Genomic DNA, 16,763 nt, shown 5'->3' with positions numbered 1-16,763 from the left:
GCATCTTACAGCTTCTTAACATCCCCATATACAAAAAAAAAAAATCATCTCTGACTCCAAGAATTTCTCTGGCTTTGCATGAGGAAGCCACGTCTTCTGACTAAGTTGCAGTTTAGAAGCTGAGCTGACCTTAGGAGACTTCAGTTTACTGTAGTCACTAAAATATTTGCCGAAATATACCTGTGTAAGAAAAAAAGAAGAAAAAAAAAAGGGAAACCATGGAAACTAAGCACTGGATACTGAACTCTAACTCCCATCATAATCAACCAACCACAAGAATTGTATTTTAACGTTGCTAACATCCGCAAACAGACACTAGGTGAGCTGTAGACTGCAATTCCTATTATGCTTATTATGTTTGAAGTCTATATTGACAACAGCTCTTAGTAGCCAAAACGTTGCACTTTATAGCTCAAAAAATATTTAATTTTTGTGGAATGCCTTGGAATTGAGCTGCTTTTGGAGGTGGTACTAATCACTCTTTAAAGGAACACTATAGTCACCAGAACAACTACAGCTTAATGTAGTTGTCCTGGTGAGTATAATTGTTCCCTTCAGGCATTTTCAAGAAAATGCAGTGCTTACATTGCCGCTAGGGACACCTCCAGTGGCCACTCCACAAATGGCCACTGGAGGTGCTTCCTGGGGCAGTGCTGCACAGTATGCAGCATTGCCGTTCAGCGTCTCCACGCTCTGCATGGAGGCGCTGAATTTTGCTCATAGAGATGCATTGATTCAATGCATCTCTATGAGTAGGTGCTGTTTGGCCAAAACAGTGTTTGGCCCTGTCCTATCCTGCCTTCTTGCCAATTTCAGCCAATCCAATGCTTTATTTATGGGAAATAAATTCTGATTATGTCACCAAGTAGGTGGATCATGGGCGGGGCTGGCGCTGGAAATAAGGTGAGTTTTAACCCCTTTTAAGGGGGGCAAGCCACAATGTTTGTGTTCCTGACCCTACAGTGTTCCTTTAAGTAACTTGAAGTCTATATTAAGACAGAATTCCAAAGGTTTAAGACAAATATACATTTTCCAACATACGGAAGGTATTTGTTGATATATTATGGCAAAATTTCTTTTAGATATTCCTGTACAGCAATTGTAGCAATCTATGTGTTAAATGTAGGCTATATATCCCATTTTTCAATTATTTATCATTGTTAGATTGTTTTTTATATTAAAATGATGTATTGAAGAGATTGAACTTTTGGACATTATTGTTCATTTGGTAATAGGAACACAATTTAGGAGTATTGTCTGCAAACCTCTTGATCTTGTATATTCATACAGAGGCATATCTATGTTACTTGGCACCTATAGGAAAACTGTATTCCTCCTCCCATTTATAATGTTATTTGTGTGCTGGACTACACCCCCTTCACCTCTCTCCTGATCTACTCTTATCCCTTGCATGTCTCCTATCTTCCTTGTGTGTCTCTTAACATCTCTCTACCACTTAGTTTGTCTGTTAACCCCTTAATTAATTTTATGTCTCTTGCCCCTCTTTGCAGGTTCTTATCCTCTCTTTTGCGCCATTGGGACGTATGTCTTTTTTAGCAACCTTGTGTCTCTTACCCGCCTTACCCATTTTTATGTATCTTACACCCTTTTGCGTAACTGATCCCTCTCATGTCCTCTTTTGTGTCTATCATCTCCTCTTCTGCATCTCTTACCTCTATTACCCCCTTTTCTGTCTCTCAACCTACTCTTGTCTCTCTTACCCCCTGTCTTACTCTCCCTTTTGCCCCTCCTATCCCCTCTCTCATCCTCTCGTTGCCCTTTTGTGTATCTTTGTATCTTTTGTTTCTTCTCCCACCTTTGAGACAATAGGAATTGCACTTGATCCACATAAGCCAAGAGGGTGCTTAATTAGACCATGGGACAACACCAGCAAAACAGAATGTAGATACCAGTAGAAGAAGGTCCAGGCACTCCAATGATTGACAAAGGGGGTTGAAATGTTGCAGTGTTCCCTTGGTTTCAATAAATGTGCCTAAAAAGCATTGGAGTGCCTGGACCTTATTCTTCAACTGGTATCATATCCCAACATTGGCCCATGGCTGCCTATTTACCTACTACTGTAGTATGGTCTTACAATGGTAGAAGATATTCATTATCCATACCTGCCCACCTCCTAGGACAGTCCTGCGTTTTGGGATACTATATATATTTTATTAATGGAAACATAGTCAGGTGGAGTTCTGATATACCTGTACACGACATGTCATTGTGCACTTTATTAATGCGGAGCTCTGTGATACACTTCTACACAACGTGCAGAAGGTGACACACTCATACACAATGCAAATAACTGTGAATTTTATTGCTATCAGATCTGTGAATATGGGCCTTATAGCTTCCATTAAACTTTTGGTGATCACAATTTGCCAAAGAGGAGTTAATATAACTATCAAAAAAATAGCAATTCAGCACCTCAAAGCGTGTGAAAATGACTTTTTCCAACAAATAACCAATACCCATAAACATTGAGCTGGACAAACACCATAAATACCTCCTTGATGTGTTCAAGCAACATTATTACATGATTACTTCTTACTCAAGTTTAACAATTAAAATGAAGTGGTTGTGCGCTGTAATGTAAAACAGCATTTTTTGAGAAGTTGCAATTTTTACATTGCAGTGATAAGTTCACCCCTAGTGGCTGTCAGTGTAATAGCCTGTAGAGGCGCTACCGCTGCACTGAGTGACTTTATGGGGAGCATTGGATTGGACATTGGCAATGGAGGCCATGTCTCCTCCGTGACGCTGTGGGAGGAGGAGAGCAACTCCAAGGGAGCCTCACCGCTGAAAAATGGTAACTAAATGTTTATTTTATTGACACTTTTTTGCACCGTGGAAGAGGGAGCCTGACTGTGTACCTGTGAGTGGCACTATTGCTTTTGGAATACAGAATTGTGTTCCTAACACCATAGTGTTCATTTAAAGGACACATTTCTGACAATTCCTGAAATATGCAATGTACCTTTGCGCACCAGTCTCTATATTTCTACATATCTCTCTCCAGTCTCTATATGTCTACGTTTCACCCCAGTCTCTTGGCTATAACTATGTAACTCTCGTCGGTCTCTATATATGTATGTCTCCATATTCAGATTTCTACGTAGCTTTCCCTAATGTAAAATTTTCTAATTTCTCCTTTTCCATTTTTATTTTCTTTCAAAAATCTAATTTCTCTATTCCAGTGTGTGCTTATCTTTCTGCTTGTGTTGTGACTTTCTGGAAAACTTAATATTTATTGAAGACAAAAACAATAGAGCAGCAAATACTTTCAGTGGCAAAGACAGTACATCAATATTAATGCTTTGACTGGTTTATATTTTTAAATGTTTAGCGAGTAAACATAAAAATGAAAATGTAAAATATGTTTTGCAAAAATGAGAGAAATGGAGCATGATAAAGGGGAGAAGAAGTTGGATCTGTGTGCACACACCTGTAACTCCGAATTAAGGTCTATCCTGGTCCATAGCTGTACATAGGGCCCAGATGCAGATAATGGTGGAGTACTTGTCTTGTTTGTGTCTGTCTGCATACAATGGGTTCCTCATGTACCTCCCTGACACAAATGTCATCACACGATAATTGCATGCAGTTGTTTGCACATTAGAACTGCATAACAGCATAAAATAATTTTGTGGTAAGATTTAGAGCTGGAGGAGCCAAAAGGACATACCAGGTCTGTGTCAAGTTTTCCTTGTTGAAGGTTTCACTGGCAACAGGTTTATTTGAACCTTCAGATTCCTAATCTGTCAGGGACTGGGCATGTTTGGAGTCCTCCCTGGAAACTCAGGGATTCTCATAGCCATTTTCTGCATTTTTCTTCCCATTAAAAAATGTTTTTTTTTTTTCACCCACTCTCTCCCTCTCCCGCACCATTATTTATCAGCACTCACAAGCCCACACGTCTCAGCACTCTTGGCCACATGTCACTCCCTGTATTCTCCTCCGTACTCTGTGTTCTAATGCTTCACCTACAATTCTCCATACTGCTATACATTGTCTTTTTCATGCTCTCCCCCTGCAATTTCATCCAACCTCCATTATTCACATGCTTCACTTGGGTATTCAGACTTCTCTTCTTGTGTGCTGACAAGCGCACGTCTAAATTGCCTTCCTGAATGTTGAGGTTATATTGTGCTCTCCACGACTCCAAGGATGCACTTCATGCCATTTTCCTGGATTTACAATTTTGTAAAAAAGTTTGTTTTCTCGGAAATCTTTCAATATCAACCTATCAAGCATGGCATCGCGTGATCACAATGATAAAGCCAGGGTTTAGGCCTAGTTTTAAGGCAAAAATGTTTTGTGACCTCATCAGCATTACTAGCAGAAAAAAAGTTTGTGGAATTTAGATTGTGATCAGTTCGGTAACAATCAACTTGATACATCAACTGAAAGGATACCTCCCAACCGTCAACAGTGCTTCTTGCATGGTCTGCCCTCTGTGCACTTGCTTGAATGATTGGCAGACAGCTTGGCATGCATTCATACCACGCTGACCTGCAAGTAAAGGGATTAACCTGCCACCTTCCCGCGTGGGTCTGCCTTCTTTGGTGCAGAGCCAGTGAAGTAATTGCATCACCTCCCGCCCCCTTTACCCCTTCCTTCGGCATCTCACAATATGGCTGAGAGTCAGAATTTTTTTTAATTTGTAATCACTGTCAGATTAAAATTTTGGCTGCAGCTGGAAAATTCTCCAATCCAGTTCTTTTTCCGATTTTAGTTAATTTATCCTAGATTTTAATTGAGTTTTCGGTTCACAACAAGCAAATGTTCAGTGTATAAAATCACTGTGAATATGATTGTATTGTACTAGCTAATATTTTCCTATTTGGAGTAAGAGAGAGTAATCTGTTTTCCCCAAAGTAAAGGTTAAGCATGATTCTATTAAGTCTAATTTTCAATCTTTTTTTTTTTTACTTTGGTATTTTAGATGGTTCCAACATTTATAAAAAAAAAAGCATAATCTATTCCTTTGAGCAATACATTTTAAAATACTCTGTTTTTAATTATTACATTATAAGAACTGTACTTTAGAAGAATTCAAGCACTCTTTTACAAGAATGCCATCTCAGAATTGGATTTGAGGCCTGGTACCTGTACTTTGCCTGGATCACAGTAATTGGCATTGAACCATAAGATTCGGCATGAGGATTTGGCTTGTTAACATACCCTGATTAAAAAAAAGAAAAACATATGTTCAATAAATAAGACATTAGGTTATGAAAATTGCATTTTCCTTAGTTAAACGAAAGGATGCCATTTTGAAATGAGCAAATTATTGGAAGCCAGTGATTTGCCTTTTTTAAATATCAGGATACATTTAAGACATCAGGAGACATTTTTTTCGAAGAATTTTTGCAATATATATATATTTTATATTATGGTAACAGTAATAAATCAGTGTCTGTTATTTGATATCAGTTTTAAAAGTAATCTACTAGAAACACAGGATTTACAATCACTTTGGCACTGTCAATTTAAAGTTACACATTTTTCATTTACTTTGATATATATCTTAGTGACACAAAGGGTAGAATTCATTTGTTGTGTACATTGCTGGACCATTTAAGACAACGTGTGGAATGCAAATACCCCTTTGCAGAATGTTTTAATGGTTTTATGCGAAGTAAGAGAGACTCAACAGAAAAACTTTAGGGTTGGTGTCAGTTCCTCAAACCCTCGCTCTTGTAAATTATACTGAAGGATTTAGTGGTGGGAAGAGGGCAGCAGAGGTAAGGATATAAAATGCGCTCAATCTGCAATGCTTTGAGAAGCTCTCAAGTCCGTCCTTCCAAGATGAGAAGCATGCATGGATACGCACTCAACCAACATTTTAACATCATGCAGTACAACTGCACAACTGTGTAGGCATTCATCCTGGGAATCTGGATATTCACATGATCTTGTGTCCAAGTCATGATTATTTACATTATATGCCAGACTGAGCCTTGACCACCTGACAGACTTATGATATAAAGTCACACAAAACAAACAAAAAAATTCTTAGTTAGCATTTGGGTTGTTAAAATTTCACCAATAGAATTTTCTCTTGAACAGTGATATCACATTTCTATTTTTTTTGGCATAAATTACATTTTCATGATTAGATAATAACAGCTTCTGTGCAGGTTTATCTGGGCAATGTGTGCTACTTTGGATGCAAATATACTTACATTGCGCATTACTCTGCCTGTCTTGCCAATTCACTCCCCTGACTTAATTGGGACAGGGGAGTGAAGATATATTAATGTTTTGTGAAAGAAAAAATATTTGTTTTTGTCATTTTTAGCTCTAGGGCTAATTTATGTTATTTTCTGTAAAATGCCAGGTATTAAAAGGACAATCTGACCATCATAATGGCTGAGCTTAGCAGGTTACGTATGCAGTATCATAATGAGCAAGTTCAGTGTTTCTTTTCTTTAGTTTTTTTTAAAGGAACACGATAGGGTCAGGAACACAAACATTTATTCCTGACCTATAGTGTGAAAAACAACATCTAGCTCCCCTTTCCCCTCCCCCCTACCCCACCATTACCCCCATAAATATAGTAAAATCTTACTTTTATGCCAGTCTGCTGCTGCTGGCTCTGCCCCTGATCTGCCTGTGTGGCTGACATTATCAGAAGTGTTGATCAAAGCCAATCACAATGCTTCCCCATAGGAAAGCATTGGATTGGCTGTGACTGTCAATGATGCAGATCAGGGGCAGAACCAACACAAGCCAAACACAGCCCTGGCCAATCGGCATCTCCTCATTGAGATGCATTGAATCAAAACATCTCTATGAGGAAAGTTAAGTGACACTGAATGGCAGTGCTTCACACTGTGCACCAGGAAGCACCTCGAGTAGCCATCTCACCAGAACAAATACAATAAGCTGTAGTTGTTCTGGTGACTATAGTGTCCCTTGAACTTATAGGTGAATGCTGTAACTTATAGGTGAATGCTGTAAAACTGTTTTATACCTCCCAACTATACAGATTTTAGTTCATTTACTAAACCAGGTACTGCAGATAATTTATAAGGAATAGGAAATTTTAAGCTAAAATAGTGAGCTTTAAAAACTAAAATTTGGCTACGTTGCTTTAAAATTTGTAATTCCTTTGGTATTCCCCACAATTCTCAGTTTAACAAATTATCGGTGAAAACCTCCTTACGTGGAGAATGAACTGAGCAGGCACTGAGCCAGTAGAGACTTTTTTTTTGTTTTCCTGTTTGTAATTATTTAATTAGATTTATTAAACCGATACAGCTATTCCATCATATTGTAATGCTGTTCACTTGGAATTGACATCAAACTGAATTGCTGCATCCATATGTTTTTCCTGTGTATGGAAACAATTGCTAACGATAAAGTCATACACAGACAGTCTCTTGTCAGTACATCTCTCTAATTTAAACTAATGTCCTATTAATATTGACATATTTCTGGAACGAACTATAACTGCCTTATCCTCATTCAACAGTGGCTCCTGCCAATAAGGCAACATTTTTTTAAAGCGGCATTGTCATGATTAAACCAGCTGCTTTAATGCAATACGCATATGTGCATATTTGTATATCACTGCAGTACAGCTTGTAAAAATATGCTTATTTCATTTTATTATAATCTAAAAAAATCTTACCAGAGTTGTGGAACTTGTGTACAGCACATGTCTCGTAGGAGTTTTCAAATTATTGTAACAGAAAAGGCCTTATATGTGGATCATAAAGTATAGCAACATTTCAGCTCCAAGAAGAACCGTTTGTGACTTGAAAAATATACTTCTTGAAAGCTAAATGTTTCTGTGATATCTAATAAACTTACTGTGGACTTTGTGATAACATTAGAGCCACTACAGGCTATGGTTAGAATCTGCTTCAATTGCATGTGCATTCTCTTCCATCAAATTATATTTGAGTAAATTACAGGTCAAAGTTACCCAACTGTACGGACAATGCTTAGAAGCCTTCACAGGGTTTTGAAGAAGTCAATCAGCAGGCAGGTGTAACATAATAAATAGTGCTTGAAAGATGCATGTTGCTTGAGTGTCCATATTCCTTTGCATATCAACCTCAGAAGCTAATATCTAAATAAAGGGTCCGGAATGGTCACTGCGATAGTCAGACCACTTTTTAACTCAGTAGAAGCTGTTCCCATCACGACCAATGACAGAATTATTCCGCCATGGTTGCTCTACCCTAAAGGACTCATTACAGAATAATTCCTTCATACAGCATTTAAAAAGCTGGTAATGCTACTGGGGTATCCCAGGTATCAGGTATTAGGACCAGCAATGGAATCCCTCTGCTGAAAATAGCAAGGGAATCCCTCTGCTGAAATGAACAAGGAAATCCCTCTGCTGACATAATGACAGGGAATTTTGTTGTAGTGGCACATGTAAGATTTGAAAAATAAACAGAAAACATACATGGATGTAAATACTTTAAAATAAAAAATAAAACTAATATAATTAATATATCATGGGAGAGTCCCAATGGTGTCCACATTTGCAAATGGTATGCATGTAAGAATGATTTAAATATATTAGCATGCCCCACAAATGTACCAAGGACACATCACAGAAAAGCTGCAGTTTGCAGGTTATTAATTCAGCCCAGTATTTTCACAAAACTTGACAAGGGTATGCAATGGAAGTCATATAAAATAATACCATAGATTTTGAAAGAAATTTGCCAAAAATTGGCTATACGAAAATGCTCAAAATATACCTAAGACATACACCCTGCCGTCTACCTTTGCAAATGGTATAAATAGGCATTTTATTGTTTTATATAATAATTTATATGTGTACATGTCACATCAAGTTAAAAACATTTTGTCCTTAAAAAAGCAGTATATAATATGTTTTAGGTTAGTAAATAATAGATTGAAATTGCGGTTGAACATACACAAAGCATAAATTGCTTGTGTCACTGGGTACAAAACAAGCACATTTAAGCTTTGTCACTATGGAGTTACAGCTAAGACTGTTGGTTGAATTTGGCCAAGTAATCTACTACACACTGTCCCCCTCCAATGACCAGAAGAAGGGGTGAGAAAGAGAGGTACAATCTGTTCCTTAATAGAGATCATCATGGTCCGGTTTATCACATGGAGGCCACCCACGACATGCATCCAAGACGTGCTTTTTTTCTGATGTCCAATACATGCAGCTGACATTTACCTGCTAGTGGTGTTTAATAGCCTAAACTTAGATAAAAGCTTTTGCACATATGCATGTCTAAAACATAGCATCTTATATAGAGTTATATATAGGGTTTATATATAGGGTGATCCATGATGATACAATGAAGAATGCTTTGTTTGCAGTACCACCACTTTACCACTACATGGCCTCATTGTCACATAATCATTGTTTTATCATATAGTGTAAAGATACTCCTTGTTAGAGACCTACATGTGTATAACCCATGATCCATGGTGATGCTATATATAATACTCTATTTGCAGTAACAGGACATTACAGCTATATTGTCTCATTGTTTTGAAATGACTTACCAAAATGACTTCATAGATATCCATGACAGCTGTAGCTATTTAATTCCTGATGTCAAATTTAGACATTTGTAAAGATAATTTTGAAAATCATATATATGCAGTCACTTGAAGAAATTTTTATTATAGCTTAACGTTTATTTTTGTTTGAATATATCAGTTTGCAGTGTTCTGTATTGATTGTATCATGTATTTACTGTATATGCACTAAAGGGTGCTACACCCTAAACATAAGTAATGTAACAAGTCGAAGGATGACAACGTATTGTTACACTCTTACACTCTCATATATTAGACACTTTATGAGCATATTACTCTGCTATACTAGACATATTACGATACTTTAAAAATACATAGGGATTAAGGAGAGAGTGCAGGTAACTTGTTTTTCTTTGGTTTTTACTATATATTACGATACTTTCCTACACTAGGAATAATACTCTCCCGCACTACTCTCCTACACTATGCACAGTACATTAGGAATGGTACTCTCCAATTCTAGGCATAATACTCTACTACACTAGGAATAGTACTCTCTTACACTAGGAATAGTACTCTCTTACACTAGGTAATATACTTTCCTACACTAGACGTGTTACTCTCCTACACTAGGCAGGGTACTCTACTACACTAGGCATAGTGCTCTCCTACACTAGGAATAGTACTCTCCTACACTAGACATAGTACTCTCCTACACTACAAATAATACTCTCCTACACTAGGCATGGTACTCTCCTACACTAGGTATGGTACTCTCCTACCCTAGGCAAGGTACTCTCCTACAATAGACGTGGTACTCTCCTACACTAGGCATGGTACTCTCCTACACTAGATGTGGTACTCTCCTACACTAGACGTTGTATTCTTCCATACTAGATGTGGTGCTCTCCTACACAAGGCATGGTACTCTCCTACACTAGGTGTGGTACTCTCCTACACTAGGCAAGGTACTCTCCTACAATAGACGCTGTACTCTTCCACACTAGACATGGTACTCTCCCACACTAGACACAATACTCTCCCTCACTAGACATGGTACTCTCCCACACTAGACACAATACTCTCCCTCACTAGGCATGGTACTCTCCCACACTAGGAATAGTACTCTCCCACACTAGGCATGGTACTCTCCTACACTGGTAATCTACACTCCTGCACTGGGCATGGTACTCTCCTACACTAGGTGTGGTACTCTCCTACACTAGACATGGTACTCTCCTACACTAGATGTGGTACTCTCCTACACTAGACGTTGTATTCTTCCATACTAGATGTGGTGCTCTCCTACACAAGGCATGGTACTCTCCTACACTAGGTGTGGTACTCTCCTACACTAGGCAAGGTACTCTCCTACAATAGACGCTGTACTCTTCTACACTAGACATTGTACTCTCCCACACTAGACACAATACTCTCCCTCACTAGACATGGTACTCTCCCACACTAGACACAATACTCTCCCTCACTAGGCATGGTACTCTCCCACACTAGGAATAGTACTCTCCCACACTAGGCATGGTACTCTCCTACACTGGTAATCTACACTCCTGCACTGGGCATCGTACTCTCCTACACTAGGTGTGGTACTCTCCTACACTAGACATGGTACTCTCCTACACTGGGCATGGTACTCTCCTACACTAGGCGAGGTACTCTCCTACACTAGACATGGTACTCTCCTACACTAGGCGTGGTACTCGCCTACACTAGACATGGTACTCTCCCACACTAGGCATGGTACTCTCCTACACTAGGCATGGTACTCTCCCACACTAGGCATGGTACTCTCCTACACTAGGCATGGTACTCTCCCACACTAGGCATGGTACTCTCCTACACTAGGCATGGTACTCTCCTACACTAGGCATGGTACTCTCCCACACTAGGTGTGGTACTCTCCTACACTAGACATGGTACTCTCCTACACTAGGCATGGTACTCTCCTACACTAGACATGGTACTCTCCCACACTAGGCATGGTACTCTCCTACACTAGGCATGGTACTCTCCCACACTAGGCATGGTACTCTCATACACTAAGCATGGTACTCTCCCACACTAGGCATGGTACTCTCCTACACTGGTAATCTACACTCCTGCACTGGGCATTTCTCTCTCCTTCATTAGGCACGTTACTCTCCTGCATTAGTATTGTTGCTATTCTACACTGGACTGGTTACTTTGTACGCTGATCATTGTTCTTCTACATTTCTGGTGCCATCCTCTATTCTACAGTATGGGTAATATCAAGTGCAGGTGGGTAGTTGAGATAGAATCCCTTTACATATATCGGTAGACACAGTAAAGCTGTGATGTGATCTAATCTGTGCCAGAACCTATATATATATAATATTTACTCCCCATGTGAATACTTAGCACACAATGTCATTTAATCTTTCTCTTGTGCTTTATTTAGGTCAGCTAGCTTTGACATCTACCTAGCAACTGCCGGTATTTCATGAAAAATGTATTCCACCACATCTGAAGCACCATGTTTAGCCTCTCCTCACGTCTACTGGAAACAGCAATATAATTACAACAACTCAAGTTCCATCAAATATCCATCAATATAAACATAAATGTAAATATTTAAAAATAGGATTTTTTTCCACCCAAACTTTTTAATACAATAATAACCTTTCATAGGCCAACCCTTCCATCGTACCTACATTTAGACATGGGTATAGCTATTTCTACTTAAAGTAGTTGTACATTGAGTGTTGGAAAATAATGGGGCTCCAGTTCCAATAAACAATTTTAAAATTAGATAATTTGACATTTATTTATATTAATGCACGTGCCCTGCTAAAAAAAAAAAATAAATAAAAAAAAATTAAACAGACATAATCATAATACCAAGAGTTAATAAATGAAATAAAAAGGACCAAGTGTGGAACATTTCTTTCTGCCACATGCAATAAATATTTCAGATTTGCTTGTATGTGGTCTTAAAGAAAGTGTTGGTGGTCTGTGTCTCTCAAACATAGCCCAGTGTGTAAATGCTAACGAGGGTAGTTAAAAATAGGTTTACAATTCGGCACAAAACAAATACACATGCGGCAGATGGCCTGCACATTTAAAATTATACACAAATACTGTAGGTAAGATCAGACATAGATACAAGTCTTGACTCTGTTTTATTGGACTTGCTGGAGAGCAATTTAACTAGCTAAGGACCAGTCTGCTGTGTGATAACAACCGAATCCTTCAAGATTCCATTACGATGCAAAACATCGTAGGCTAACAGAGTTCTAAACAGCTGTTAATGTTTTATAAGAAGGACACTCTAGGCAGGTTTTGCATCTGTTACGACTAGATTGGGGATAGGCTATAGTGCAATGGTGGGCAGTCCTTTTGTAGTGCTGTGCCAAAGTAATACTTTGATGTGGCGTACCTTGGAGTGCCAACCCTGTTATATTTAAAAATTAATGAGGAATAAATTATTAGGAAAATGAATGCTAATTTGGAGCAAGTAAGAAAATAGGAAGTATGCATGTTTATGTCGGATTTTGTGTATGTAATGTCAGTTTGTGTGTATGCTCTTGCAAATGGTAGGCTATACTATGAATCTTCAGTTTCGTCTGTCAAAACATTAAAATCGTATGTCGTATGCGATTTAGTAAAAGGGTGCAGAGGTCCTCTGTCAAAAAAAGCCATGTCGAGCCCTGCTGCAAGAAATATTTGACTAAATATTTCTAAAGCATTATAGTCACTTTTGAGTATCTCATGAAGATTTACACATTGATGATTTTTTTTTGTAGAAACAAATGAAGCTGGGAAATGGCATCTGTGAGATTCACAAATTTTTCTCACAATAGAAAAAAGTGGCATAGCGTGCAATATTTTCCGTAAGTGTTAAAAAAAAAAATTACGTAGTAACTAAGAGAGACGCTGCATAAAGTACAGGGTGAGCTGGAAATATCAAAGGGAAAGAATAAATTAGCAGCAAGAATGTCCGCTATAACTATACAAATATAACGATGCAATAGTAATTAACTAGATACAAGTTACTTCATTATCTTTGTTTAGATTAAATGACAAAAATTTGAAAATATTTATAAATGCGAAATTGTAGTGTAGGGTATTGTTATCAGGGATTTTTGAGGGATCATCCATAGACCTATGGTTTGTACTTTTTTGGCACCTTTAAATACCATAGAATAAAGAAAGTTTTTTTTTTTTTTTTAACTGAATTGTTACTTACTGGTGTAGCACAGAGGGTACGCAGGCTGTGATGCACATGTTTGCAACCTAACAATTAGAATGCTATTTTTTAAATAATAGGATCAAATTAAGTAATTGTTTAAGGAAGTGATTTGTACTTATGCAAAAATGTTGTGCGTTAAAAACCCCCCACAACAAACCCCAATCTATGAATCTATGAATCAATGATAAGTGACGCGCAATATAAACTGAAATACATTTAATATAAAAATGTAACATGCTATAAATTCAGTCACATGCTGTTTACCGTAGTTTGGGTTTGAAGCAGATGTTTTAGCAAAAACAGCTCTACTGACCAATAGAAAATCCACATTTATCTTTTGTTGATGCTAACGTAATTATCTTTTAAAAGTGTTTTAATATTTTAATAACGCAGACTTCAGGCACTGAGTAATATACAAAGAACACACGTGATTAGCGTTTTCTATGATAATTTTGTTTGATTGATTTCTTATCCATAAAGTTAGTGTAAGAAACTTTTAGAAACATATTAATTCTCTGTCTAATGTATTATTTCCATTGAACTACATTAAGTATTACGCAGATAGACTATTTGACCTGTTGTAAAACTTGATGGAACATCAGGCTATGTCAGTAGAGAAAATGGAGTGCAGTCGACACATGAAGGTAGCTCTGGGAAAAACAGCCATTGTGCTACCAGAAAGACTGCTTAATATACCAGATCCACTTGTAGATATCAAACAAGCAGCACATTGATTGTGTATATGTCAACTTTTCCACAGTCCTGAACATTGCCTGTGATGTTTGGCCTCCCCTGGCGCTCTGTTTTATATTCTGCTTGTCAAGCAATGCCCTGTACATCAAGCAAAATAAATTAAAGCATTGTGAAAAGCGAAATCTAATTGCGCATAATCAAAGACCTCCTATGTATTCACTAACCTCTGCTGGCATTCCAGAACTACCATATAATAGCTTGGGATTCAGTGTTAAATGGCATTCAGATTACATCACTTTTCGACTTAGAACATACCTGAATGGATCGACCACAAGGGAACTCAGTGAAGTTACCTGTCTATAATCTCTCCAGGCTTTTACTTTCTAAAGATGATCAAATGGAGGAATGGAACGCCATGAATGAATAGTGGCACTGTAACATCGTGGTTTTAGGAAAATGCTGCCTATGACAGTATAGAAACATTTTCTAAATTACTGTTGTGGCTGCTTACGCAAAATAAATGAATAAGGTAGACAATATATGTATGCAAACGTACAAAAGTGGTCTTTCTAATACACTATAACACAATATATACACATATATGTATATTTAATATATATATTGTATCTTATTATGTGTACATCATGTTTAAGTGTTCAAGTTTTTTTTTTGTTTTTTTTGCTTGTATCTAAGTACTGGGATCCAGAGTAATATTAGAATCGCATATTACAGATATCTTGCTTGATGTTGTCATATATCACATCACACAATGCGAACTGTTACTGGGTATTATAGAAATATACAATGTGTAGAAACAAAGAACGCAAATAGTATAATACTGTATAACACCAGAAAATATTGTGAGGGGGGTATCTTGCATATATTGTACATTTTGATATCTACCCTTGTGAGTGCATTGCAATATACCCCCCACTCCTCCCCAATATCACTTGCAAGTATTTGTGTTTGTGCTGACAAACCTGCTTTTCAAATGGACAGGGCAGTTCTGAGAAATGTACCGGTATGTGAATTATAAAGAATTTTTGCAATTAAAGTGTAATTTTGAACAAGAGCAATGTATCTTATTCACACAGACTGTTTTCTAGTCAAATAAGTTTTATTCAAAATGTTTTAAAGTATTAAATAATAAAAATTAAATTTAGATAACAAGAAAAAAATGGTGAGTGGATTCCATTATTAGTACATTGTTAGACATAGCAACATTAAAATATAGTATAATATTCACCTGCGGCCCCGGCAATTATACCGCACGACTGGGGTCACAACACACGGCGGCAGGCATCTGGTCGCAGGGGTCCGCAGGGCGGCCGGGCCCACCGGAGTGACGGGCCCGGTCGCAGCTGCGACCCCTGCGACCGCGGTATGTACGCCGCTGCCTTTCACTATAGGTGCCCCTTTGAAGGTGAGAACAGGAAAGCATAAATTGAGGAGAGGCTCACGAAGCAGTTTAAACCTAAGTATTGCAAGTTAGCATGTTTATCTCCCATGTTAAAATAAGTGAAGAACTCACCAATATTGTGGTACTTTGAACTCAGGCTTAACACAATATGGCCATATGGTGTAACTTTGAAAACCCATATTTGTTTGCTAAGATATGTAATTTTATGAAGCCTTGTAAAATTTAAAACAGTATTATTTAATTTTATTTTCCTTGTGTGTGCACTGTTTCTTAATCAGTATTATGAAATCTGATTACAGCATAAAATAGGAAACGGAAAATCTGAAGGAAAAATATATATGTTAAGGTAGCGCCTCTATATCCAGTTTTAAACACCATTTAGATTGTTAATGAGCAAAATATGAATTACTGTGGCCTAAAGAGCCTATCGCCACCTGTTTAATGTACACTTTACTGAGGGAAGCTTAGAAACTAACAGAAAATGAGGCAATTTTACACCTCATTTAGTATTATGTTGTTAAAGGTCTAACATTTTAATCAGTTTTGACATTAAGGAAACGGGAAAACATTTTGGAAAGCTGATTTTACACATATGGTAAGATAATAAATTACAGAGCCAACCAGACTTACTTTTTTAAGACTACAAAACAACATTATCTAAAAAATATTTTTTTCATGCAGCATTCGCCTAAGAAAAATAGAATAAAATTATTAAAAAATAAACTATAATTAAATTAGCAAAGTAAAAATATTTGTTCATGTCACATGTCACCAAAATAGTTTATTTAAATTTTAAAATGCAATTAGATATTATCAACTTCAAGACAAAGGTTGAATTCTAAAATATATGACTCTCACTGGTCTTTTGGTAATTGAGATATTTGCATTATTTTTCTTTTTTTGTCGTTTTATTTTTGTTATTTC

Source organism: Pelobates fuscus, chromosome 1, assembly GCF_036172605.1.
Source record: "Pelobates fuscus isolate aPelFus1 chromosome 1, aPelFus1.pri, whole genome shotgun sequence".
NCBI classification, from domain to species: domain Eukaryota; kingdom Metazoa; phylum Chordata; class Amphibia; order Anura; family Pelobatidae; genus Pelobates; species Pelobates fuscus.
This window is presented reverse-complemented; position numbering follows the sequence as displayed.